Genomic DNA, 23,724 nt, shown 5'->3' with positions numbered 1-23,724 from the left:
CACATGGCAATAGATCACACCCTGCTTTGGTGGTCATTTATGTCCTACGGAGGTGACAGAGATGGGAAAGAGAATGAAATTTTTGAATGTGCCTCTGAGTGCCCCTCAACCTGCTGCAAATGTGCAGATCCAGTTCAGGTGTGAGAGGCTGTTCCCTGGTCCTTTGAACAAGAAGAGCTGGACGAGGGACACAGCAGAACTCGCTTACTGAGACTGCATCTCCATGAATCCCAAAGCAAGTGGGAGAGGTTATGCCACGTCCGAGTTTTCTCAGGGGAAGGTGTTTCTCCCATGCACTACCTCCCCGTGGCACTGGTGCCACAGCCTCTGAAAAAACCACAAGTGGTCTTTCTCTCTAGCAAAAGTGCTCCTACTGCTAACAGGGATGTTCCTCGGGAAAGGCCAGGAGAGGTTGAGTCCGGAGGGCACTGAGCCCGGAGGGATGTTCTGCCTCTCGTGCCCCTCGACAATTCTCGGAAGCGCTTACCCCGGAGGAAAATTCAGAAGTCTCCACGTGGCAAAAGAGAGATGTGAGGGAAGAGACGATGGCGGTGTAAGAAGCACATGGCCTGTTAATCTGAAGATCCTCGATACCAAACACCACCCCTGCCACCCAGCCCGGCCCCACCGGTTCTACGGTGCAGAGCACGGACAGCCGCCGCGCTGCCGCCGCTGTCGCCTAGCCTCCGCCTCCAACCAGCACCCGAGGAGAGCCCGAGAGGCGCCGGCCCCTGTCCCAGCCCCGGAGTGGATTTGTTGGAGGAGGACAGGGGAGGAGGGAGAGGAAGGCAGAGGAGGTGCAGAGGAGGCGACCCGCCAGGAGCAGAGAGTCGGGGATGGTGGGGGCAGCGGGGCGCCGGGAACCCGATCGGCGGCTGCGGCGCTGACGGAGAGTGGGGCTGGTGGCACTGCCCGCGCTTTTGATCTGTGCGCAGGGCTGGCGGCCGGAGACCGTAGGGGCCGGGGCAGTCCCCTGGGGTGGACGTGCATATTCCTCGAGGCTGCCCTCCTGTCTGGTAGGTTCTTCACAAAGCTCTTCTCCCGAACTATCTTCCCAGCCCTCCTTTCCTTTGGTCCATAAAGTATTCCCTGGGAACACTCATCGCTTTTTTCTTTGTCGAACCGTTATTCTTTCCTTGCTTTACTCTATGTCCTTCAGTGAATTCGTGCAGTCCGTCCTTCTCCTTTCCTACTTTTGTTCCTCTCTTCGCTTGGCTTAATCCCGCAGCTTTCCATTCTTCAGTGACTTCACCAATCCACTTCTCTTTTCCGCTCACCTCTCTCCAGCAAATATTAATGGACATTTCAACTACTACACACCTTTATATCCTCTTAAAATTCTTCTCCGTATTGGCTTGACTGCTGCTGTGCCCTTTGTTTTGGGAAAAAACATCCAGTGCAAAAACACTTCCGACGGCTTTTCTTCATCCTCCTGCCAGTGTCTGCAGGTAGAGCCCAGGTGCAGCAGGACCCATTGGTAGAGACCAGCGAGAGCAGTGAAATCACCAAGTGCTAACACGGCAACATACGAAACGGTGAGTTTATGCATTCCTACCGGCAGCTGCCGCGTCACAGCCCGGAGTTCCTCACTGCTAAATGGTCCAGAGAGTTGTTAAATGTTCCAGAGAGTTGCGGGCGCCAACGGGGCGGCTGTGGGTGACGGGTGATGGTCTTTCCACCGTCCTCTGGCTCTCCGGGTACCGTCATGGAGACGAGTTGGGTATTAGCGTTTCTATTAAAACAAGGTTTTCAGCCATACAAAGAGAACAGGCTTGAGGACCTGGGTGCCAAGTGACGTAAAAAGCACAGCGCAGCGCAAGAGGCACCAGCGCTAGAACACTTAATTTACCCCAGGCCTATCAAATCCTCATCTCACTAAACTTAAGAATGCGTCAGATTCTGCTTCCAGGCTGCCTCTGGTACGACCTCCAGTTTTCTCCAGGCTGCCCAAATAGTTAGAGCTCTCTGTTTTCAGGACAAACATACATATTTCAGGTGTTCCCTAGTCTTCTGAGTAGGAGAAGTGACACAACTGGGATCTCATCACGGAGACTGTATCTCCATTGGTCCGAAGCGGGTGGGAGATGCCATACCGTGATTTCTCATGGGCAGGTGCTTCACCCATGCACTGCTTCGGCGTAGAACTGGTGCCACAGCCCAAGTCTAAAACTAAGGTGCTATTTGTCTCCAGCAGTAATGCCCCTGCTGACAGCTCGGCTCCCCACAGACGTCGATCGCTCTCCCGGTGTATCGCAACCCACGTAAGCCATGGCCCACTGCAAACAGAGAGATTTGAATATGTTGCCAGCCGGGGAAAACTGGAAGTAGTGCCAGAGGCAGCCTGCATGTTGAAAGGGATGCATTAATAAAGTTAGTGAGATGAGAGTTTGATAGACATGGAGCAGCTTTGGAATGATCTCCTGATTTTCTTTAGAAAAGGAGAAATGTGTGACTGCAGAGGGAGCAGGGATATCTTTTGGTGGCAGCATGTGGAGGAGAGGACAGACGGAGAGGGATAGCGAAGTTGAAGTGGCGAGCAGAGAGAGAGAAGGAGGCCCGAGCTTTCTCTTCTTTCCCTCTTTATTTCTTTAGAGAAGTAAGATCGCCTGGAGTGAACACATGAAGGACAGCAATACATGATCTGCAGCGATGTTTCTCTATGCAGTTGCATTCCCCCACGGGGCCTGAAAAGGCAATTGACTATTTCCTGGGAGGAAAAAGAATGCATCTATTAAAAGCTGGGATATAGAGAGGAGGTGTACCAGGCAGAAAGTGACGGCGAGGTAGCCAAAATTCATGCTGAGACGAACCTGCCTGTTTGCCGAGAGTGTCAGAAATCTCCACCCTGTGCCGAGAGAAGAGAGCTGCCAGAAACGAATCTCTTAGAGGGGGAGCAAAGGAAGCAGGAGGGCCGAGAAATGAACTGTACTTTCAGTACCTCAAATGCTCTCTTTGGGTTTCTCCCTCCCCAAGCAACAGCCCGTCTGGCTCCTCCAGCCGATGGCATTCTGAGCATTGCCTGGCTCTGGGGTCTCACTCATGGGCAGAGATTGTTCCTTGTCAGCTCGCAGTGCAGTCCTCCCCTCCCCAGTTGCAATCGCCTGCTTTGCTGCACACTCACTGATGTGCTTTTGGGAGCTCCGGGCTTCTACCGTTCTGCACCTTTCACATCTTCCCGTGCTGTCCTCAGCTCTCTGGGCTGCTTGCAGCTTCCTCGGGGAACACGTGTCTCCTCCGCTTCTGTGGTTTTTCCCCTGTCCTTCTTCATCTGCCTGGGAAGAATGCCTCTCTCCCAGCTCCCCGGGAAAGGGAGATGAGCCCTGCTGGGCAGCAGCCCAGTGTCTCTAGATTTACCTTTCTCTTCTGCGAAATCGCAAAATCTTCTCCTGGCTGGTCGACCATTCTCGCAAGCCCAGCCCGGCCTCGCCGGTTCTACGGTGCAGAGCACGGACCGCCGCCGCGCTGCCGCCGCTGTCGCCTGGCCTCCGCCTCCAACCAGCACCCGAGGAGAGCCCGAGAGGCGCCGGCCCCTGTCCCAACCCCGGGGCGGATTTGTCGGAGGAGGACAGGGGAGGAGGGAGAAGAAGGCAGAGGAGGCCGAGAGGAGGCGGCCCACCAGGAGCAGAGAGTCGGCGGCCCACCAGGAGCAGAGAGTCGGGGCAGGCGGGGGCAGCGGGGCGCCGGGAAGCGGATGGGCTTCTGCGGCGCTGTCGGGGAGCGGGTCTGGCGGCGCTGGTCGCGGTTTTGATCTGTACGCAGCGCTGGCGACCGGAGACCGTATCCATTCCTACCGGCAGCTCCCGGGTCACAACCCCGAACTCCTCGTACGCGCTGCTAAATGGTCCAGAGAGCTGCGGGCGCCAACGGGGTGGCTGTTGGTGACGGGAGACGGTCTTCAGAGATTTCAGTTGATTCTCTGAGAAACAAAACTCGGTTAATTGGTTCTATGGCAGAGCAAATTAGCACCCCTATGAAAACATGGCTTTTCATTCCTACACAGAGCGCAGGCTTGCGACAGAATGCCTGAGTGCAAAGTGATTTATACAGCACAGGGCAGCGCAAATCTGGGCATCCTGCAGTCAGTTGCCACGTGTGTCCCAAGCTTCTCTTGAGGCATCGTCTCCTGGTTACTCTGATCCACTCCAGGTAGGAACCGCGATTCTGTGGTTCATGAAGATCTTTCTCTTTGGATAGGAGGAGGGGTTCTTGCCTTACCTGGAGTGTGGAAAAGACAGAGAGTAAGGGTCCGCAAGATTTGGAGTGTCACTCGTCAAGGATCTGAACACTACATCTCCGGACGTGTTCTGAAGAAGCTGTGAAAGCAGACAGTGCGAAGGAGCGAGGTGCAACCAAGCCAGACCAAGCGTTAGAGGTGGTGAGAGAGGAAAGCAAAGCAGTAAGAAAGGAGAGACCTCCAGCCATGTGACCCTGGCCTCAGGAAGGATGGTTGCAGGACCATCCTTCCTTAGCCTCTCAGTAAAAATGCAGAATTCTCAGCTTCCTCTAAATGTGCTATCTCTCCTCTGATACTTATCTCTCCTCTGATACTTAAGATGGTAGAAAATTTTCAGGAGCACGCAGGTATAAGGAGGGTGAACTCGATAATGCTCTTCCACCTGGGAAGCATGTGAAAACCTCTGTTTCCTGTGGTGTGATGGGTGCCTGGGATCCCTCTGGACTTGGTTTAGGGAAGGGGTTGGGTGTAAGGGTCTCCATCTGCCAAGCCTCCAGACCTTCAACTGCCCTGGGTGGGCCAGGGCTCTCCTAGCCCCACCACTCGCAAGCAACACTCTGGCAGTTGCCCCATGTGCTCCCTGTATGTGCGTCAGGGTCTTCATCCTCTTCCCTGCTCATCCCTCAGTACATTCCCTAGGGCATATGCTCTCCTTGCCATCGCTGGAGCTGGGATATCCAGCAGTCCTGCTGGAGCCACGTTCCTCTCAGACTTTGCGTTTTCGCAGAAGAGAAAGGTAAATCTAGAGACACTGGGCTGCTGCCCAGCAGGGCTCATCTCCCTTTCCCGGGGAGCTGGGAGAGAGGCATTCTTCCCAGGCAGATGAAGAAGGACAGGGGAAGAGCCACAGAAGCGGAGGAGACACGTGTTCCCCGAGGAAGCTGCAAGCAGCCCAGAGAGCTGAGGACAGCACGGGAAGATGTGAAAGGTGCAGAACGGTAGAAGCCCGGAGCTCCCAAAAGCACATCAGTGAGTGTGCAGCAAAGCAGGCGATTGCAACTGGGGAGGGGAGGACTGCACTGCGAGCTGACAAGGAACAATCTCTGCCCATGAGTGAGACCCCAGAGCCAGGCAATGCTCAGAATGCCATCGGCTGGAGGAGCCACACGGGCTGTTGCTTGGGGAGGGAGAAACCCAAAGAGAGTATTTGAGGTACTGAAAGTACAGTTCATTTCTCGGCCCTCCTGCTTCCTTTGCTCCCCCTCTAAGAGATTCGTTTCTGGCAGCTCTCTTCTCTCGGCACAGGGTGGAGATTTCTGACACTCTCGGCAAACAGGCAGGTTCGTCTCAGCATGAATTTTGGCTACCTCGCCGTCACTTTCTGCCTGGTACACCTCCTCTCTATATCCCAGCTTTTAATAGATGCATTCTTTTTCCTCCCAGGAAATAGTCAACCGCCTTTTCAGGCCCCGTGGGAGAATACAACTGAATAGAGAAACATCGCTGCAGATCATGTACTTGCTGTCCTTCATGTGTTCACTCCAGGCGATCTTACTTCTCTAAAGAAATAAAGAGGGAAAGAAGAGAAAGCTCAGGCCTCCTTCTCCCTCTCTGCTCGCCACTTCAACTTCGCTATCCCTCTCCGTCTGTCCTCTCCTCCACATGCTGCCACCAAAAGATATCTCGGCTCCCTCTGCAGTCACACATTTCTCCTTTTCTAAAGAAAATCAGGAGATCATTCCAAAGCTGCTCCAGGTCCATCAAACTCTCATCTCACTAACTTTATTAATGCATCCCTTTCAAAATGCAGGCTGCCTCTGGCACTACTTCCAGTTTTCCCCGGCTGGCAACATATTCAAATCTCTCTGTTTGCAGTGGGCCATGGCTTACGGGGGCTGCGATACACCGGGAGACTGATCGACGTCTGTGGGGAGCGGAGCTGCCAGCAGGGGCATTTCTGCTGGAGACAAATAGCACCTTAGTTTTAGACTTGGGCTGTGGCACCAGTTCTACGCCAAAGTAGTGCATGGGTGAAGCACCTGCCCATGAGAAATCACGGTATGGCATCTCCCACCCGCTTCGGACCAATGGAGATACAGTCTCCGTGATGAGATCCCAGTTGTGTCACTTCTCCTACTCAGAAGACTAGGGAACACCTGAAATATGTATGCTTGTCCTGAAAACAGAGAGTTCTAACTATTTGGGCAGCCTGGAGAAAACTGGAGGTCGTACCAGAGGCAGCCTGGAAGCAGAATCTGACGCATTCTTAAGTTTAGTGAGATGAGGATTTGATAGGCCTGGGGTAAATTAAGTGTTCTAGCGCTGGTACCTCTTGCGCTGCGCTGTGCTTTTTACGTCACTTGGCACCCAGGTCCTCAAGCCTGTTCTCTTTGTATGGCTGAAAACCCTGTTTTAATAGAAACGCAAATACCCAACTCGTCTCCATGACGGTGCCCGGAGAGCCAGAGGACGGTGGAAAGACCATCACCCGTCACCCACAGCCGCCCCGTTGGCGCCCGCAACTCTCTGGACCATTTAGCAGCCCTCTGGACCATTTAGCAGTGAGGAACTCCGGGCTGTGACGCGGCAGCTGCCGGTAGGAATGCATAAACTCACCGTTTTGTATGTTGCCGTGTGAGCACTTGGTGATTTCACTGCTCTCGCTGGTCTCTACCAATGGGTCCTGCTGCACCTGGGCTCTACCTGCAGACACTGGCAGGGAGATGAAGAAAAGACGTCGGAAGTGTTTTTGCACTGGATGTTTTTTCCCAAAACAAAGGGCACAGCAGCAGTCAAGCCAATACGGAGAAGAATTTTAAGAGGATATAAAGGTGTGTAGTAGTTGAAATGTCCATTAATATTTGCTGGAGAGAGGTGAGCGGAAAAGAGAAGTGGATTGGTGAAGTCACTGAAGAATGGAAAGCTGCGGGATTAAGCCAAGCGAAGAGAGGAACAAAAGTAGGAAAGGAGAAGGACGGACAGCACGAATTCACTGAAGGACAGAGAGTAAAGCAAGGAAAGAATAACGGTTCGACAAAGAAAAAAGCGATGAATTTTCCCAGGGAATACTTTATGGACCAGAGGGAAGGAGGGCTGGGAAGATAGTTCGGGAGAAGAGCTTTGTGAAGAACCTACCAGACAGGAGGGCAGCCTCGAGGAATATGCACGTCCACCCCAGGGGACTGCCCCGGCCCCTACGTCTCCGGCCGCCAGCCCTGCGCACAGATCAAAACCGCGGCCAGCGCCTCCAGCCCCACTCTCCGTCAGCGCCGTAGCCGCCGATCCGCTTCCCGGCGCCCCACTGCCCCCGCCAATCCCTACTCTCTGCTCCTGGTGGGCCGCCTCCTCTGCACCTCCTCTGACTTCCTCTCCCTCCTCCCCTGTCCTCCTCCAACAAATCCGCCCCGGGGCTGGGACAGGGGCCGGCGCCTCTCGGGCTCTCCTCGGGTGCTGGCTGGAGGCGGAGGCTAGGCGACAGCGGCGGCAGCGCGGCGGCGATCCGTGTTCTGCGCCGTAGAACCGGTGGGGCCGGGCTGGGTGGCAGGGGTGGTGTTTGGTATCGAGGATCTTCAGATTGACAGGCCATGTGCTTCTTACACCGCCATCGTCTCTTCCCTCACATCTCTCTTTTGGCACGTGGAGACTTCTGAATTGTCCTCCAGGGCAAGCGCTTGCGAGAATGGTCGAGGGGCACGAGAGGCAGAACATCCCTCCGGACTCAGTGCCCTCCGGACTCAACCTCTCCTGGCCTTTCCTGAGGAACATCCCTGCTAGTAGTAGGAGCACTTTTGCTAGGGGCAAAGACCACTTGTGGTTTTTGTCGGGGGCTGTGGCACCAGTGCCACGGGGAGGCAGTGCATGGGAGAAACACCTTCCCCTGAGAAAACTCGGACGTGGCATAACCTCTCCCACTTGCTTTGGGATTCATGGAGATGCAGTCTCAGTAAGCGAGTTCTGCTGTGTCCCTCGTCCAGCTCTTCTTGCTCAGAGGACCAGGGAACAGCCTCTCACACCTGAACTGGATGTACTGCAATATGCACATTTGCAGCAGGTTGAGGGGCACTCAGAGGCACATTCAAAAATTTCATTCTCTTTCCCATCTCTGTCACCTCCGTAGGACATAAATGACCACCAAAGCAGGGTGTGATCTATTGCCATGTGCACTGGAAAACCCAGGTCATCTCCTCAGGGCATTCATCACAGACCTGCCATCCCCTCTTGGCACTCACAATAGAACCACAACTTCCAGCACTGGCTTCTCACCCGGCACACAGAGATTCTTTTGCCTTCCTTGGAGAGACCGGAAGAACTAGACAGCCTGTATCTGTTTGCATTGCACAGACAAGTCTTGAGCACACACCTGCTCTTGGTGTGGGGAGATGACCCTGAGCAAGACAATTGCCATCAACCTCCTGGGGAGACCTTGAAGTTATGTGGGACAAAGAGTGTCTCGGTGTCACATTGCATTTACGGTTCTAAATCCTGGCAAAGCCCATGCGTGCAGCTCTGGGATGTGCTTCTCTTGGACAGAGCTCCGCGTTTCCATCTCTCAGGCGGTGGGACATCTCAGATAGTGGCAGAGCAGGTGGCACCCCACAAGGGCTTAGGTGCATCCAGGCTCCTGGTGTGGCAGCAGGAACCCCAGGAGATACTGCCCCTGCTGCCATGAACTGTCTGTGTCTGTGTGCAAGCGAAGGACTCGTGTGTCTGAAAACCCTCCTATGACCGAGCAGTGAGCCCCCGCCGGAGCACCACTGACTCTTGGCCAACTGGCCATCCACCAGGACCCCAGAGGCCATTTTCCAGCGCTGCTATGCAGAATATCATTCCCAGGCTGTCCGGACATTCGGGTTTGCCCCATCACAGGGACAGAATCTGGCACTTCCCCTTGTTGAACTTCCTCTGGTTGAGGATTGCCCAAAGCTCTGATTTGAGGTCTCTCTGCGGGGCCTCCGTCTTCCATGAGGCCCTGGAGTGTTACAATGGCCCCTTGATTGCTTGGGAATGTGCAGTGTTCTGTGTTCCATGTGTTCCATGAGGCCCCATATTGTGACAATGGCACTGAAATGAGAGAGGATCTCCATCCTTAATGGCTTCGTAAATCACAAGTTTTTCTTAGATAAAAATCCTAATCAACAAAGGGGTTTGCTTTCTTGGCATGGTAGCAGTCTTTTCTTTTCTTTTAAGACTACAATTAGTTGTAGGAGAGAGAATGTAGATGATACATGGAAACTAATAGAGAGTGTATCATTTACCCATCTTCAAGAAATTAGCTGACAGGCCTCAGAAAACTTGTTTAATAAGAGATTGTTCTGTTAAGAAGAAAGTCTTACATAGTTTAAGCAAATGGGAAGTTCTAAGACACGTCTTAGCTGGTCCTAAAGCATTTAGTTTAGGGGTTAGGGGTCGGATAGATCAATCAGAGACGCTACGAGGCCTGCTAAGGGAGAAGACCACTCTGTGAAAAGGACTGCCCCTCCCAGAAGAAATGGACGCTAGATGGCAGTCTTGCTCCACGAATGAAATCCAAGAGGCTATTTGACCCTAAAAGCAGAAGAGAATTTTGGACTGCTTGTGAAGGGGAGGGTCTTTCAAGTATCACTGTATTTATACTCCGAAATTTATACTGATTCTTTGATTCATGCATGGCAGAGTACCCCCATGAATCCCCAGCTGGCATATTAAAGAAATGTTCGATCCAATGGTTTCTGGTCATGGGGTTTAATTCTTTTGTTTTATCCCTTTGATTCCATGAAGTTCCAAAGATATCCCACGGTTTGTTTAATTCCATGATGTCCCGCACATCCCAATGATGTCCCTTAAGTCCCTGGTTTCTGTAGTTTCCCAGGGAACATTTGCTTCTATGATGCAGGGCAGTGCCACGACGGCCACTTGATTCCGTGAGTTCCCCCAGTCTCCCAGCAGTCCTTTGGTTCCATGAGACCCTGCATTGTTGTACTGGGTTGACCTTACCTGGATGCCAGGTGCCCACCAAGCTGCTCTATTGCTGCCCTTCCCAGCCAGACAGAAGAGACAGAATAAGATGGAAAATTATTTCTACCTTGAGATCAGGCACTTTACTAAAGCAAAAGCCAAAGTTTGCGCATGCATAAGTGAAGAGGAAAATAAAAAGATTTTCTCTCTACTTCCTGTCAGCAGCGATACCTGGCCACTTCATGGGAAGCAGGGCTTCACCACACAGAGAAGCCGCTCAGAAGGCATGTATTGTAAAAAAATGGATTTTCCCCCTTTCCTGTTCCTTTCCTGAGCTCTTGTAACTGAGCTGACGCCATATATTCTGCAATGTCCCTTTGGTCCATTTGGCTCAACTGACCTGTCTGTATCGCCTCCCATGATCTTGCCCCCGATTCAGGGGACGAAGCCGACAATGCTGCACCAGCCCTGCTCAGCAGTTGCCAAAGCACTGGTGTGATTAACCCCTTTGTAGCTCCCAATGCAAAGCACAGCCCTGTGACGCCTGCAGTGAGAAAATGAACTCCAGCTCAGACAGACCCAACACATGTGGGATTCTGAAATGTCTCAGGGTTCCTTTGGTTCCACGATGCCCCTCTCAGACCTGGCAGTAGAAAAATAAATCAAAAAATTGAGAAGAAATCATCTTAAAGTCATGCTAAGCCTGTCTTCTACAGTCCAGAATCTATATATGTGTGACTGCAGATACTTGGGATGAGGGTAGATGCTCAGAGGAATTAATGGGTTTGATCTAGGAAACCTGTCCCAAAGTTTTCACTGCCTTTTCCTCCTTGGACATTTCCTGATGCCCGGAGGAAGCTCATGTCCAATAGCAACTCCATCCCCCACTTCCTCCTCCTGGCTGCAGCTCTTGCACTTCTGCTTCTTCCTGGGCATCTCCCTGGCTGCCCTCCTGGGCAACGGCCTCATCCTCAGCGCCGTAGCCTGCCACCACCACCTGCACACCCCCCAGGGACTTCTTCCTGCTCCACCTCTCCCTCACACACCCGGGCTGCATCTGCACCACTCTCCCCAAAGCCATGGCCAATTCCCTCTGGAACACCAGGGGCATGTCCTACTCAGGATGAGCTGCACAGGTGTTTTTTGCTTTTCTTCTTGATCACAGAGGAGCTTGCCCTTCTCACCATCATGTCCTATGACCGCTACGTGGCCATCTGCAAAGCCCTTCACTACAGGACCCTCCTGGGCAGCAGAGCTTGTGCCCACGTGGCAGCAGCTGCCTGGGCCACTGGGAAGCGGGTCTGGCCCTGGGGCTGCAGGAGCTGCCGCCTGAGCTGATGATCTCCTGAGCAGTCCAGACATGCAGTCACTCTCCCTGTCCTCTATTGCCTCCCTTTCTTGCTACAGGACCAGAAACGACTGTGCTGCTCTGCTGGGCTGGGGCCGGGCAGGGAGATGGGGGGACCAGGGAGGGGCTGGCCTGGGACGTTCCAGTGACTAGAAAACCACAATGTTCATCTGAAGTGTAGGAGTGGGCAGGGTGGGAGCATTACAGGGCTGAGGTGGCTCCAGGCTCTGGGATTGGTAGCAGGAGCCCAGGGAGACACTGCCCCTGCTGCAATGAACTGCCTGTGTGTGTGCCAGGGAAGGACTCGTGTCTCTGAACACCTCCGTGTGTGCATCAGTCCAGCTCAGGGTTGGACACCTCTCAGAGCCCTGACACATTTCTCTGTGTGACTCCAGGAAAACCCCCACTGTGCCAGGGAGTTACCAGATCCTTTGCTGTCACCCTCCTGGTGTCCTGTGTAATGATTAAACTAGAAAAGGTGATCATCGTACCCTGGTAATTTTCTAAGAGGAGAAATGTCACTGCTGGAAAGAAGTGTCACTGCTGGAAAGAAGTGTCACTGAAGAGGTGAGAAGAGGGAACATCATTGTTTCCTTCAGTCTGTTCCACAGCAGGTTCCCCTGGAGCCCCAGGGACACCTGTGGGGAACCCAGAGGGGCAGAGGAAGGGCTGCCTTTGGCTCTTGCTGTGCTGCTCAGCTGGGCCGGGCTCCTGGCACACAGGGAAATCCTGGCAAGCGGGCAGCACTGCAGAGAGACAGCTCTGCCCAGGAGCAGCTCCTCTGCACAGCCCAGCAGGGTCGAGGGCACTGCCTGTAGGCACGAGAGAAGAGAAGAAAGGCAAAGGGAGGTTAAAGGCAGCAGAAAGATGGGAGGTGTTCAGCTGAGACACAACTTGGGGACACAACTTCACACTCCTCTGCAGAGTGAGTCTACAGGTGCAGGGCAATGTCGCTTGTGTTCCTGGAGGAATCTCCTAAAGCTACCACATCCCACAGCCTTGCACATCTGTCAGGACTCTCCCAGTTTCTCTGTTGCGCCAGAGGAGGATGTTCTCCAGGGCAGGCCTTCCCTGCAGCACCGTCAGAGGGACAGCGCAGGTGGGCTCCTTCTCCCAGGGATGGCTGCGGGGTGGGAAGGTGGGGGTGCAGCCAGGGATGCCCGGGGCTGTCCTGCAGAGCAGGGTCCCTGTGCTCCGGGGTTCTTTGTGCCAGGGCAGGGACTTTGCTGCCTGCTGGGGTCAGGTCTCATCCTGCCTGGGTAGTTGCCCAGCCCTCTGCAGGGAGAAGCTGTCGGTGGGTGGTGAGAACCCCAGCAGGAGCCAGGCAGGTTCTTCCTGCCGTTGGATGAGGTATGTGTGGTCAGGGCTGTGGGAGGTCAGGGCTACTCCCAGATCCAGATCACACCAGCACATTTCCAAGAGCACTGTCAAATGGGAAGGACAAAGCACAATTATTAGGAAGGAATGGAGCTTTTCTCAGTCAGTGTTTCCAGTTTCCTACTCCTGAGGAATCTGGGGGTTGAGAAATGGAAAAGGAGCTCCCATGTTGGACAAGTCACTGAGACTCCTGAGTTGTAACTTGGAATGCACAAGTGCTTCTGTAAGCAACTTCCTAAAGTGCTTTCGGCCTCTGCTCTGCTTTTGACAGAAGCAGCATCACTTCTGCTGGACCCATCTGTTTTTTCTTTATCTGCCCTTTTCCACCTGCAAAAAGAAAAGTTGTCCAGTCAGTGCACCTCAAACAGGCAGGTTTCTCTCAGGCCACAGTGAGTGCACAGACATTCAGATGGAGTGGTGACAGGGAAGTCATGAATGGATTTCTGATGTTGAGTCTACTGTTTTGAAATCAGAAAATGTGGTGTTGAAGTCATCGTTAGCCTTTGAGAGGGAAACAGGAGAAAAATCGGATAAATTTGTTGCTAAAAATGAGCTGCTTCAAACTGAGGTTGACCACCTTCAAAGTCTTGTTAAAATTTGGATGATTATGAAACAGTCAACTCACGGATTACCCCCATCAATACTAGACAATGCCCGCAGTATAAAGGCATAAAGCCCTCCCAGCCCCTCCAGGAACCCTCAAATCCCATCCCGGTCCCACAGGACACTCCCAACTTCCCCTTAAACCCTCCGAGGCCCCCAGACTGCCTCCCAGATCCACAAAAACATACAAGATGCCCCCAAACCCCTCCCAGTTACCTCCAGCCTTCCCAGGACCTTTCAAACCCTCTCCTAGTTACCCCCTTTCCCTTGAGTATGCCCCCAAACTCTCTCCCAGTTCCTTCCCACATCCCCGACGATTCCCCAAAACCCCTCACAGCTGCCCCAATCTCCCCAACCTCCCTCCCAAACCCCCAAACTCCCCCAAACACCTTCCCAGTTACCCCCACGACCTCCAACCCCTTCTCAGCCTCCCCATTCCTTCCCAAAGCCCCTCCCAGTTGCCGGCCCGTCCCCCAGGCTCGGGTGAGGAGGTGCCCCAGGTTGACGGGCCCGCCCAGACAGGGGCGGTTCCAGCAGCATGTCAGGAGCCACCCACTGCCCCAAAAGCTCCCGCCCGCCCTGGAGCCACCTCAGCTGCCCCCACAGGGGAGAAATCCAGACCGGAGCAGAGCAGGGGGCAGGGTCGGGCTGGGACCTCGATGGACGGGGGCACTGGGAGAGCAGGGGAGAGACCGGGATGGGCTGAGGGGGCACTGGGAGAGAGGGGAGACACTGGGATGGGCTGAGGGGGCACTGGGAGGGAGAGGGGAAAGTTTTTTGCCCCTTTCCTGGGCACTTGAACACCCTCTGCACCCCCGTTCCTGGCCGTACCGGCTGTCCTTCCCCCCCAAGCCATGAACAGGTTTTGGGGCTCCCTCGTGGGTCGCAGTCAATAGGATGGCTCTGCTGGAATGATGTCATTGCCAAATTCTGCTGGACCCCTGTCCTTGTGCCGGTGAGTCACCCAATAGGACCTTGAAACTTCCGCGGGGGCTGCCGGGAGCGGGGCGGTGATGGCGGGGGAGGGGAGGATTGGGATTGAACCCGATTGGTCCCGATCGATCCCGGCCCCAGGGTCTCCCCCCGCCGCGCTGATTTCACATGCAGCCCCAACGAGGGCATGGTGGTGTGGGGTGAATTCAAGGGGTCCGGGGGCTCCTGGTGACCCCTCCGAATCTCCCCCAAGACTCTCGGGAGCCGCCCAGATCCCACCCAAGACTCCTGGGGACCCTCCGCCTTTCCCCCTCGTCCCCCAAATCTCCTGTGCATCCCCTTAACCCTTGAAAATCTCCTGGGATCACCTCAGACCCCCAGACTCCCTCCTGGGGCCCCCCAAACACTCTTCAGGACTCCGGGGCCCCTCCCGACCCCCTCTTAGAGTCTTTTGGGTGTCACCAACCCTTTACGACGGATTCCTTCGTCCATTTTTCCACCCTGGACTACTGTGGGTCCACCCCCCCAAGAAACTACTGGGAACTTCCCAGTGTCCCACCACGAGATTCCTGGGTCCCTCCCCACACCCCAACCCCCTGTGGGTGCCCCCATCCTTTCTTCCTCTCAAAAATATTCTTGGGGGTCCCCCAATGTCTCCTCCAGCCCCCATCCTGCCAGGGATGGATTTGGGGGGATCTCCTTCCCCTTCCCTCTGGCCCGAAGGCAAATGCCCTCCCTGTCCTTCTTCCTTCACCCCCAGGCAGAAAAGAGAAGAGAAACAGCCAGTTGGCCCTGGCAGGTGTGGGTGCGTGCAGGCTGTGGTTGAGTGGTTGAGAAGGGAGAGGAGGGGGCTGGTGTTTGGGCCAAGTCCAGCAGGTGATGTCTTTTGTATCTGGCAGTCCTTGGTCAGCTCCACGACCATCCAGCTGTCAGTGTTCATGACATACCCATCAGCCCTTCTCTTCTTGGCTCCTACACTTGCCAACCCTAAGCTGCTCCTAAGTTCTCTTGCTGTCAGTTCATAAAGAGGTCTTGTCAAGTGTTACTGATTTAGAAACTAAAGTCTGACATCTTTGTCTTTGCCAAAGATGTGTGTGAAAGGGTAGTGCTGTTGCAAAGCAGTGTTGAGCTTCACATTGGGTGACTTGGCAGCTTCCTCTGCATCACCCATGCACCCTGGGTTTCTTTGAAAAGTACTTTTCACTCCAAATGTGACACCACATTAGCCTGTAGGACATCCTGTCCCCAAATGGATAACTGTAAATATTAATAATTAAAAAGTGACCCCCTCCATTATTCAAGAAAAGCTTGTATCTCTGTACTAAAAGCATCCAAGGGTCACGTCCCCCAGTTTTCTATCTGACAAGGGTTTGGAGGGGCTGCTTTGTGCAGGGAACCCTTTGGGGGCCCCTTGCACATGGGTAGGGCTGCACTCTGGGGGTGTGGGGCTTTGGTTCTTTGGTTGCCAGGGGCCACTGTGAGTCACTGAGCCGGGGTGGGGACAATGGGCAGGGCTGGCTGGGACAGGCTGTGGCACCTGTGACATAAAAGGGAAGTGTCCCCGTGGGGCAGCTCTGCAGGGCCCATCAGGGGATGCTGCCCAGTGCAGCCTGTGCTGTGGGGAGCGTGCACACAGGGAGAGGCTGGGCCGGACGAGGGCCAGGGCAGCAAGGCAGCCCCAGGGAGTGGGTTCTGCTCCTGCCTGCAGGGCCCAGCCCCTGGCAGGAGCGCCTTGGGCAGGGCCCGGTGCTGCTGCTGGGGCAGGGGGTGAGGCCTTGCCGCCTGCCAGCTGCCTGGGCCCCTGTCCTTGCTGCGCCACATCTCCGAGGCTCCATCCCCGCTTCCCCAGCGCCAGCTCCCTCCTTCCCAGCCCCAACCAAGCCCTTCTCTGTGTCCTCCTGCAGGCCATGGCTTTCACAACATTCCTTTTGGTGCTTGTGCAAAGCATCATCCAGTCCCTGCAGGCGGTCGGGGAGGGGCTGCACAAGACTCAGTGAGCTTGGAGGTCTTTTCCAAGCTGAAGGACTCTTGGATTCTGTGATTGTGTGCTGGATTCAGCTGGGTCCGTGTTAGTAGCATGAGTTTGCTCCCAAAGTTTCCTCACTGTCAGCTCTTGTGGCCTAAGGTTTGAGCTCCTTTAACTCCTTGTGCTGAGCTACTGATGGGAAAGGAGAGGCCTCTGCGAGCACATTCCTGGTGTTCCCTGTAGAATAGTGAGGGAGAAGGTGTAGTCAAGTGGGAAGAGGAGTACTGTTTGTGTGTGGCCTCCTATGTGGCCTTGGCGCCTTTGAGGGGCTTGAAGGAGAAAAGAGCTTTGTTAAAGTGAGAAGTGAAATAGTGTGTTGGCTGTTCTCTCTGCAGGGAGAAGCTGTCGGTGGGGGAGGGGTCACAGAGTGGGGGAGAGGCCATAAAGTGGGGGAGGGGCCACAGAGTGGGAGAGGGGTCACAGAATGGGGGAGGGGTCACAGAGTGGGGGAGGAGCCACAGAGTGGGGGAGGGTCCATAAAGTAGGGGAAGGGTCTGAGAGTGGGGGAGGGGCCATAAAGTGGATGAGGGGCCATAGAGTGGGGGAGGGGACAGAGAGTGGGGGAGGGACCATGAAGTGGGAGAGGGGTCACAGAGTGGGGTAGGGGCTACAGAATGGGGTAGGGGCCACAGAATGGGGAAGGGGCCATAAAGTGTGGGAGGGGCCACGGGGTGGGGGAGGGGTCACAGCCTGGACTCGGGGGGTCAGGGCAGTGACCTCGGGGAGGGGGAGGGGCCAGGGCATGGGGTAGGGGTCTCACCTGATCCCGGGGCTATCGGGGCCATGGCGGGGCCGAACCTGGTGGGGACACCCAAGTTTTTCCCAAGTTTCCCCTCATTTTTCCCAATTTTTCATCCATTTCTCCCAAATTTCCCACTCTTTCCCCAATTTTCCCCCCATTTCCCCCATTTTTCCCAAATTTCCCCATTTTTCTCAATTTTTCCCCTTTTTTTTCCAAATTCCTTCCATTGTTCCCAAATTTCCCCATTTTTTCCCATGTTCCCCAAATTTCCCCCCATTTTTCCCAACTTTCCCCAATTTTTCATCCAATTTTACCCAAATTCCCTCATTTTTTTCTCAATTCACCCCATTTTCCCCAATTTCCGCCATTTTTTCCCAATTTTTTCCTAAATTTCCCCCAATTTTTCCCAATTATCCCCCATTTTTCCTGATTTTTCACCCGTTTTCCCCAAATTTCTTACTTTTTTCCCAATTTTCCCTCCATTTCCCATCAAAATCCCCCATTTCCCCAAATTTCTGACTTTTTCCCCAAAATTTCCCCCGTTTTTCCACATTTTCCTGGATTTTCCCCCAGTTTTCCTAAATTTCCCCCCTTTTTTCCCCATTTTTATCAATTTTCCCCAAATTTCCCACTTTTTTCTCAAATTTTCCCCCATTTTTCCCTATTTTTCATTCGCGTTCACCAAATTTCCCACTATTTTCCCCTATTTTTCCCCATTTTCCCCAAAATTCCTGGTTTTTTCCCCCCAGTTTTTTCCCACTGGGGAAATTTGGGAAATTTGGAAAACTGGGGACCCAAAAATCCAAGAAAATGTGGGGAAATGGGGGAAAAATGTGGGGGAAATCTGGAGAAAAATCTGTGAAAATGTGGGAAAAATGGGGGGCAAATCAGGAAAATGGTGAAAAATCTGGGAAAATGTGGGCAAATGGGGAAATTGCGGAAAATTCTGGGAAAAATGTGAGAAAAATCCGGGGAAATGGGGAAAAATGGGGGAAAATGTGGGAAATTCTGGGGAAAATGGGGAAAAATATGGGAAAATATGGAAAAATGAGGAAAAAAAGGGGGAAAATGGGGAAAAATGTGTGAAAATCTGGGAAAATGTGGGAAAAATGGGGGGAAAATGGGGGGAAAATGGGGGGAAATCGAGAAAAAATCTGGGAAAATGGGGAAAAAATTGGGAAAAAACTGGGAAAATGGAGAAAAATTGGGAAAAAACCTGGGAAATTCTGGGGAAAATGGGAGAAAATCTGGGAAAAATGTGGAAAAAATGAGGGGGAAAGGGGAAAAAATGGGAAAAATCTGGGAAAATAGGGAAAAAATGGGGGGAAACTGGGGAATATTCTGGGAAAATCTGGAAATATGGGGAAAAGAATCTGAGAAAAATGGGGAAAAATCTGGGAAAAATGGGGGGAAATGAGGAAAAATCTGGGAAAATGTGGAAAAAATGTGGGAAAAATCATGGAAAATGGGGGTAAATTGGGAAAAAATCCGGGGAAATGTGGGGAAAAAAGGGGGGAAATCCGGGAAAATGGGGAAAATAATTGGGAAAAAATCTGGGAAAAAATGGGAAAACTGAGGAAAAATCTGGGGAAATAGGGAGAAAATCTGGGAAAATGTGGGAAAAAATGTGGGAAAATGTGGGAAAATGGGGAAAAATCCGATAAAATGGGGGCGAAATGGGGAAAAATCTTGGGAAAATGGGGAAAATGGGGAAAAATCTGGGAAAATGTGAAAAAATTGGGAAAAACTGTGGGAAAATGGGGGAAATGAGGAGAAATCCATGAAAATGGGGGAAAATGAGGAAAAATGTGTGAAAATGGGAAAAAATGGGAAAAAATCTGGAAAAATGGGGAAAATCGGGAAAAATCAAGAAAAATGGGGGGAAATCTGGGAAAATGTGGGAAAATGTGGGAAAATCTGGAAGAAAATCTGGAGAAAAATCTGAGAAAATGTGGGAAAAATGGGAAAAAATGTGGGAAAAATCTGGGAAAATGTGGGAAATTCTGGGAAAAGTGGAGGAAAAATCTGGGAAAAATCCGGGAAAATGGGGAAAAAATAGGGAAAAATGTGGGAAAATCTGGGAGAAATCTGGGAAAACGGGGACAAACTGGGGGGGAAATGCTGGAAATTCTGGGGAAAATGGGGGGAAATGGAGAAAAATGGGAAAAAATCCCAGAAAATGGGGAAAAAATGGGGAAAGATTTAAAAAAATGGGAAAAAATCTTGGGAAAATCTGGGAAAAATGGGGAAAAATCTGGGAAAATCTGGGAGAAATGAGGAAAAATCTGGGAAAATGTGGAAAAAATGGGAGAAAATCCAGGAAATGGGGAAAAATGGGGAAAGATAAAAAAAATTGTGGAAAAATGGGGAAAATATGGGAAATTCTGGGAAAAATCCAGGAAAATGGGGGAAGAAATCTGGGCAAATCTGGGAAAAATGTGATAAAAAATCGGGGAAAATGTGGAAAAAATGGGAAAAAAAATCTGGGAAAATCTGGAGAAAAATGTGTGAAAATGTGTGAAAATGTGGGAAAAATGTGGGAAAAGAATGGGGAAAAATCTGGGAAAATGGGGGGAAAATGGGGGGAAAATCTGGAGAAAATGGGGAAAAATCTGGGAAAATGGGGGGGAAATGGGGAAAAATCTGGGAAAATGTAGGAAAATTGGGAAAAATCTGGAAAATGGGGGGGAAATGGGGAAAAATTCAGGAAAATGTGGAAAAATGGGGGAAAATCTGGGAAAAATGGGGAAAATGGGGGGAAATGTGGAAAAATAGGGAAAAATGTGGAAAAACTGGGTTAAACCGGGAGGAACTGGGAGAAACTGGGCCAGAGGGAAAGGGATGTTGCCATGGAAATGTGAGCCCACCCCTCCCCCACCCGGCCCAGGGCCCACGGGGGGGGGAACTGGGTTAAACTGGGACATACTGGGAGGCACTGGGGGGTCACTGGGAGTTACTGGGAGCTACTGGAAGCTACTGGGGGGGTCACTGGGGTTACTGGGATGGACACTGGAGTTACTGGGAGCTACTGGGGGGGTCACTGGGGTTACTGGGATGGACACTGAGGTTACTGGGAGCTACTGGGGGGGTCACTGGGGTTACTGGGAGTTACTGGGAGCTACTGGGGGGCTTACTGGGAGTTACTGGGAGCTACTGGGGTGGACACTGGGGTTACTGGGAGTTACTGGGATGGACACTAGGATTACTGGGAGTTACTGGGAGCTACTGGGATAGACACTGGGGTTACTGGGAGCTACTAGGAGCTACTGGGGGGGGGTCACTGGAGTTACTGGGGGGGTCGCTGGAGATACCGGAGGCATTACTGGGGTTACTGGGAGCTACTGGGAGCCACTGAGAGCGGCCCATCACCCTCCCTCCCCAAGGTCACCCCAAGGACACGGAGAGGGGGGAGGGGGGGAACCCTGCCCCCTCCCAGTCCCTCCCAGTCCCTCCCAGTTCCCTCCCAGTCCCTCCCAGTACCTGAACTGGTCACACTGGGAGCGGCTCCAGGTCCCCCCTCCAGTTTGGGCCCCCGGGGCTATTTTTGGGACCCGGTGACGTCACTGGGGGGGAGGGGCCTCGAGGGGGCGGCCCCTCCCCTCTCCCTTCCCAGTACAGACCAGTAAGGGACCAGTAACAGCCCCAGTGGGGGGGGGAGGGGAAGGATGGTCCTTGAGCATGGGGGAAGGGCAGGAGGTTCCCTGAGGGTGGGGGAAGGGCAGGACCGTCCCTGAGGGTGGGGGAGGGGAAGGCAGGTCCCTGAGGGTGGGGGAGGGGCAGGAGGGACCCCGAGGTGGGGGGAGGGGCAGGAGGGTCCTGAGGGTTGGGGAGGGGCAGGGAGGGACCCTGAAAGTGAAGGAGGGGCCCTGAGGGCCCCTGAAGGTGGGGGAGGGGCAGGGAGGGCTCCTGAGAGTGGGGGAGGGGTAGCAGGTTCACTGGGGGGAGGGGAAGGAAGGGACCCTGAGGGTGGGGGAGGGACAGGAGGGACCCTGAGGGTTGGGGAGGTGCAGGAAGGGGGGGGAGGGGCTTTGTGGGGGCCCTTAAAGGTGGGGGGAGGGGCTGAAAGTGGGTCCATCATTGGGAGGGGACACGCCCACCCAAAACCCAGTAAGTCCCAGTTGAGCTCCCAGTTCAGGGAGGGGGAGAGGATGCAAAAGACACACCCACTTGCAGAGGCTATGGCCACCTTGGGATGGGACACGCCCACCAGGGAGAGACCACGCCCACCTAAAGAAGGGACACGCCCACCCCCAAACCACTAAGTCCCAGCTGAGTTCTGCCTTAACTGGTCCTTACTGGTCCCACCACCCCATTCCGCGTTCCAGTGACCCGTACTGGTCCATACTGGTTTATACTGGTCCATCCTGGTTTATACTGGTCTGTACTGGTCTGACCTTGATGGAGATGCTGAAGTGCCCCCAACCCCCTTAACTGGTCCTTACTGGTCCCACCACCCCATTCCGTGTTCCAGTGACCCGTACTGGTTTATATTGGTCTATACTGGTCCATACTGGTTTATACTAATCTATACTGGTCTATACTGGTCTGTACTGGTCTGACGTTGACGGAGATGCTGAAGTGCCCCCAACCCCCTTAACTGGTCCTTACTGGTCCCACCGCCCCATTCCCCGTTCCAGTCACCTGTACTGGTCCATACTGGTTTATACCGGTTTATACTGGCCCATACTGGTCTATACGGGTCTATACTGGTTTATACTGACCTGACCTTGATGGAGATGCTGAAGTGCCCCCAACCCCCTTAACTGGTTCTTACTGGTCCCACCACCCCATTCCCCGTTCCAGGGACCCGTACTGGTTTATACTGGTTTATACTGTTCTACCCTGGTTTATACTGGTCTGTACTGGTCTGACCTTGATGGAGATGCTGAAGTGCCCCCAACCCCCTTAACTGGTCCTTACTGGTCCCACTGCCCCATTCCCCATTCCAGTGACCCGTACCGGTCTGTACTGGTTTATACTGGTCTATACCGCTCTATACCAGTCCATACTGGTCTATACTGGTTTATACTGGTCTGTACTGGTCTGACCTTGACGGAGATGATGAAGCGCCCCCAACCCCCTTAACTGGTCCTTACTGATCCCACCACCCCATTCCCTGTTTTAGTGACCCGTACTGGTTTATATCGGTTTATACTGCTCTACCCTGGTTTATACTGGTATATACTGGTCCATACTGGTTTGTACCAGTCTGTACTGGTCTGACCTTGATGGAGATGCTGAAGTGCCCCCAACCCCCTTAACTGGTCCTTATCAGTCCCACCACCCTGCTCGCTGTTCTAGTGACCTGTACTGGTCCATACTGGACCATACTGGTCCGTACTGGTTTTTTACTGGTCTATACTGGTCTATACTGGTCTATACTGGTCTACACTGGTCTATACTGGTCTATAATGGTCTGACCTTGATGGAGATGCTGAAGTGCCCCCAAACCCCTTTACTGGTCCTTGTCGGTCTCACTGCCCCATTCCCCATTCCAGTGACCCATATTGGTCTATACCGATCTATACTGGTCTATGCTGCTCTGTACTGGTCTGACCTTGATGGAGATGCTGAAGTGCCCCCAACCCCCTTAACTGGTCCTTACTGGTCCCACCACCCTGCTCCCCATTCCATTGACCCATACTGGGTCGTGGTGGCAAGAACCCCAGCAGGAGCCAGCTGGGGTCTTCCTGCCATTGGATGAGTGCTCTGGGAGGTCAGGGCTGCTCACAGATCCAGATCACACCAGCACATTTCCAAGAGCATTGTCAAATGGGAAGGACAAAGCACAATTATTAGGAAGGAATGGAGCTTTTCTCAGTCAGTGTTTTCAGTTTCCTACTCCTGAGGAATCTGGGGGTTGAGAAATGGAAAAGGAGCTCCCATGTTGGACAAGTCACTGAGACTCCTGAGCTGTAACTTGGAATGCACAAGTGCTTCTGTAAGCAACTTCCTAAAGTGCTTTTGGCCTCTGCTCTGCTTTTGACAGAAGCAGCATCACTTCTGCTGGACCCATCTGTTTTTTCTTTATCTGCCCTTTTCCACCTGCCTGAGGTTTCTCTCAGGTCAAAGTGAGAGCACAGACATTCGGATGGAGTGCTGACAGGGAAGTCATGAATGGATTTCTGATGTTGAGTCTACTGTTTTGAAATCAGAAAATGTGGTGTTGAAGTCATCGTTTGCCTTTGAGAGGGAAACAGGAGAAAAATCGGATAAATTTGTTGCTAAAAATGAGCTGCTTCAAACTGAGGTTGACCACCTTCAAAGTCTTGTTGCGCCAGAGTGCAAACTGTTGCTAAAAAAACAGGCTCCTGGTTTGGTCAGGCAACTTCATAAACCAGTGTCTTACCCTGGCATTGAGACTTGGGAAACCACAGAGAACCCTGATTCTAAGTCTCAGGAGAGAAAGAAACAAGGAGAATTTGAAGTTCAACTGATGTTTCTAGAGTCTCCCAGCTTTCCTCACATTAATGAAAATAGACTGAGTGATCCCTGTGATAATGAACAAAGGGAAGATTATTCTTTACCTCCCTCAATTTCCTTTGTGCCTGATACTGAATCCACTAAAAAACCTTGGACTCAAAAAG

The 23,724-nt window shown here is 52.9% G+C and overlaps 2 long non-coding RNA genes across 2 annotated transcripts in view; both read right to left on the bottom strand.

Moving 5' to 3' along the window:
* The window catches only part of LOC127474976 (uncharacterized), a 69,063-nt gene that overhangs the window by 39,400 nt on the left and 5,939 nt on the right, over positions 1-23,724 (bottom strand). The window lies entirely within an intron of this gene.
* On the bottom strand, positions 10,618-20,633 carry LOC127474981 (uncharacterized). The gene is made up of 3 exons (XR_007906038.1): positions 20,618-20,633; positions 17,156-17,193; positions 10,618-10,751 (listed from the first exon to the last, which is right to left on the bottom strand). It is a non-coding gene; the product is annotated as an uncharacterized LOC127474981 (long non-coding RNA).

This window comes from Manacus candei, unplaced genomic scaffold (assembly GCF_025592945.1).
Source record: "Manacus candei isolate 608988 ecotype Guabito, Panama unplaced genomic scaffold, ASM2559294v1 h1tg000045l, whole genome shotgun sequence".
In the NCBI taxonomy this organism is placed as follows: domain Eukaryota; kingdom Metazoa; phylum Chordata; class Aves; order Passeriformes; family Pipridae; genus Manacus; species Manacus candei.
The sequence above is the reverse complement of the archived record's forward strand: the minus strand, read 5'-3'. Positions and strand labels throughout refer to the sequence as shown.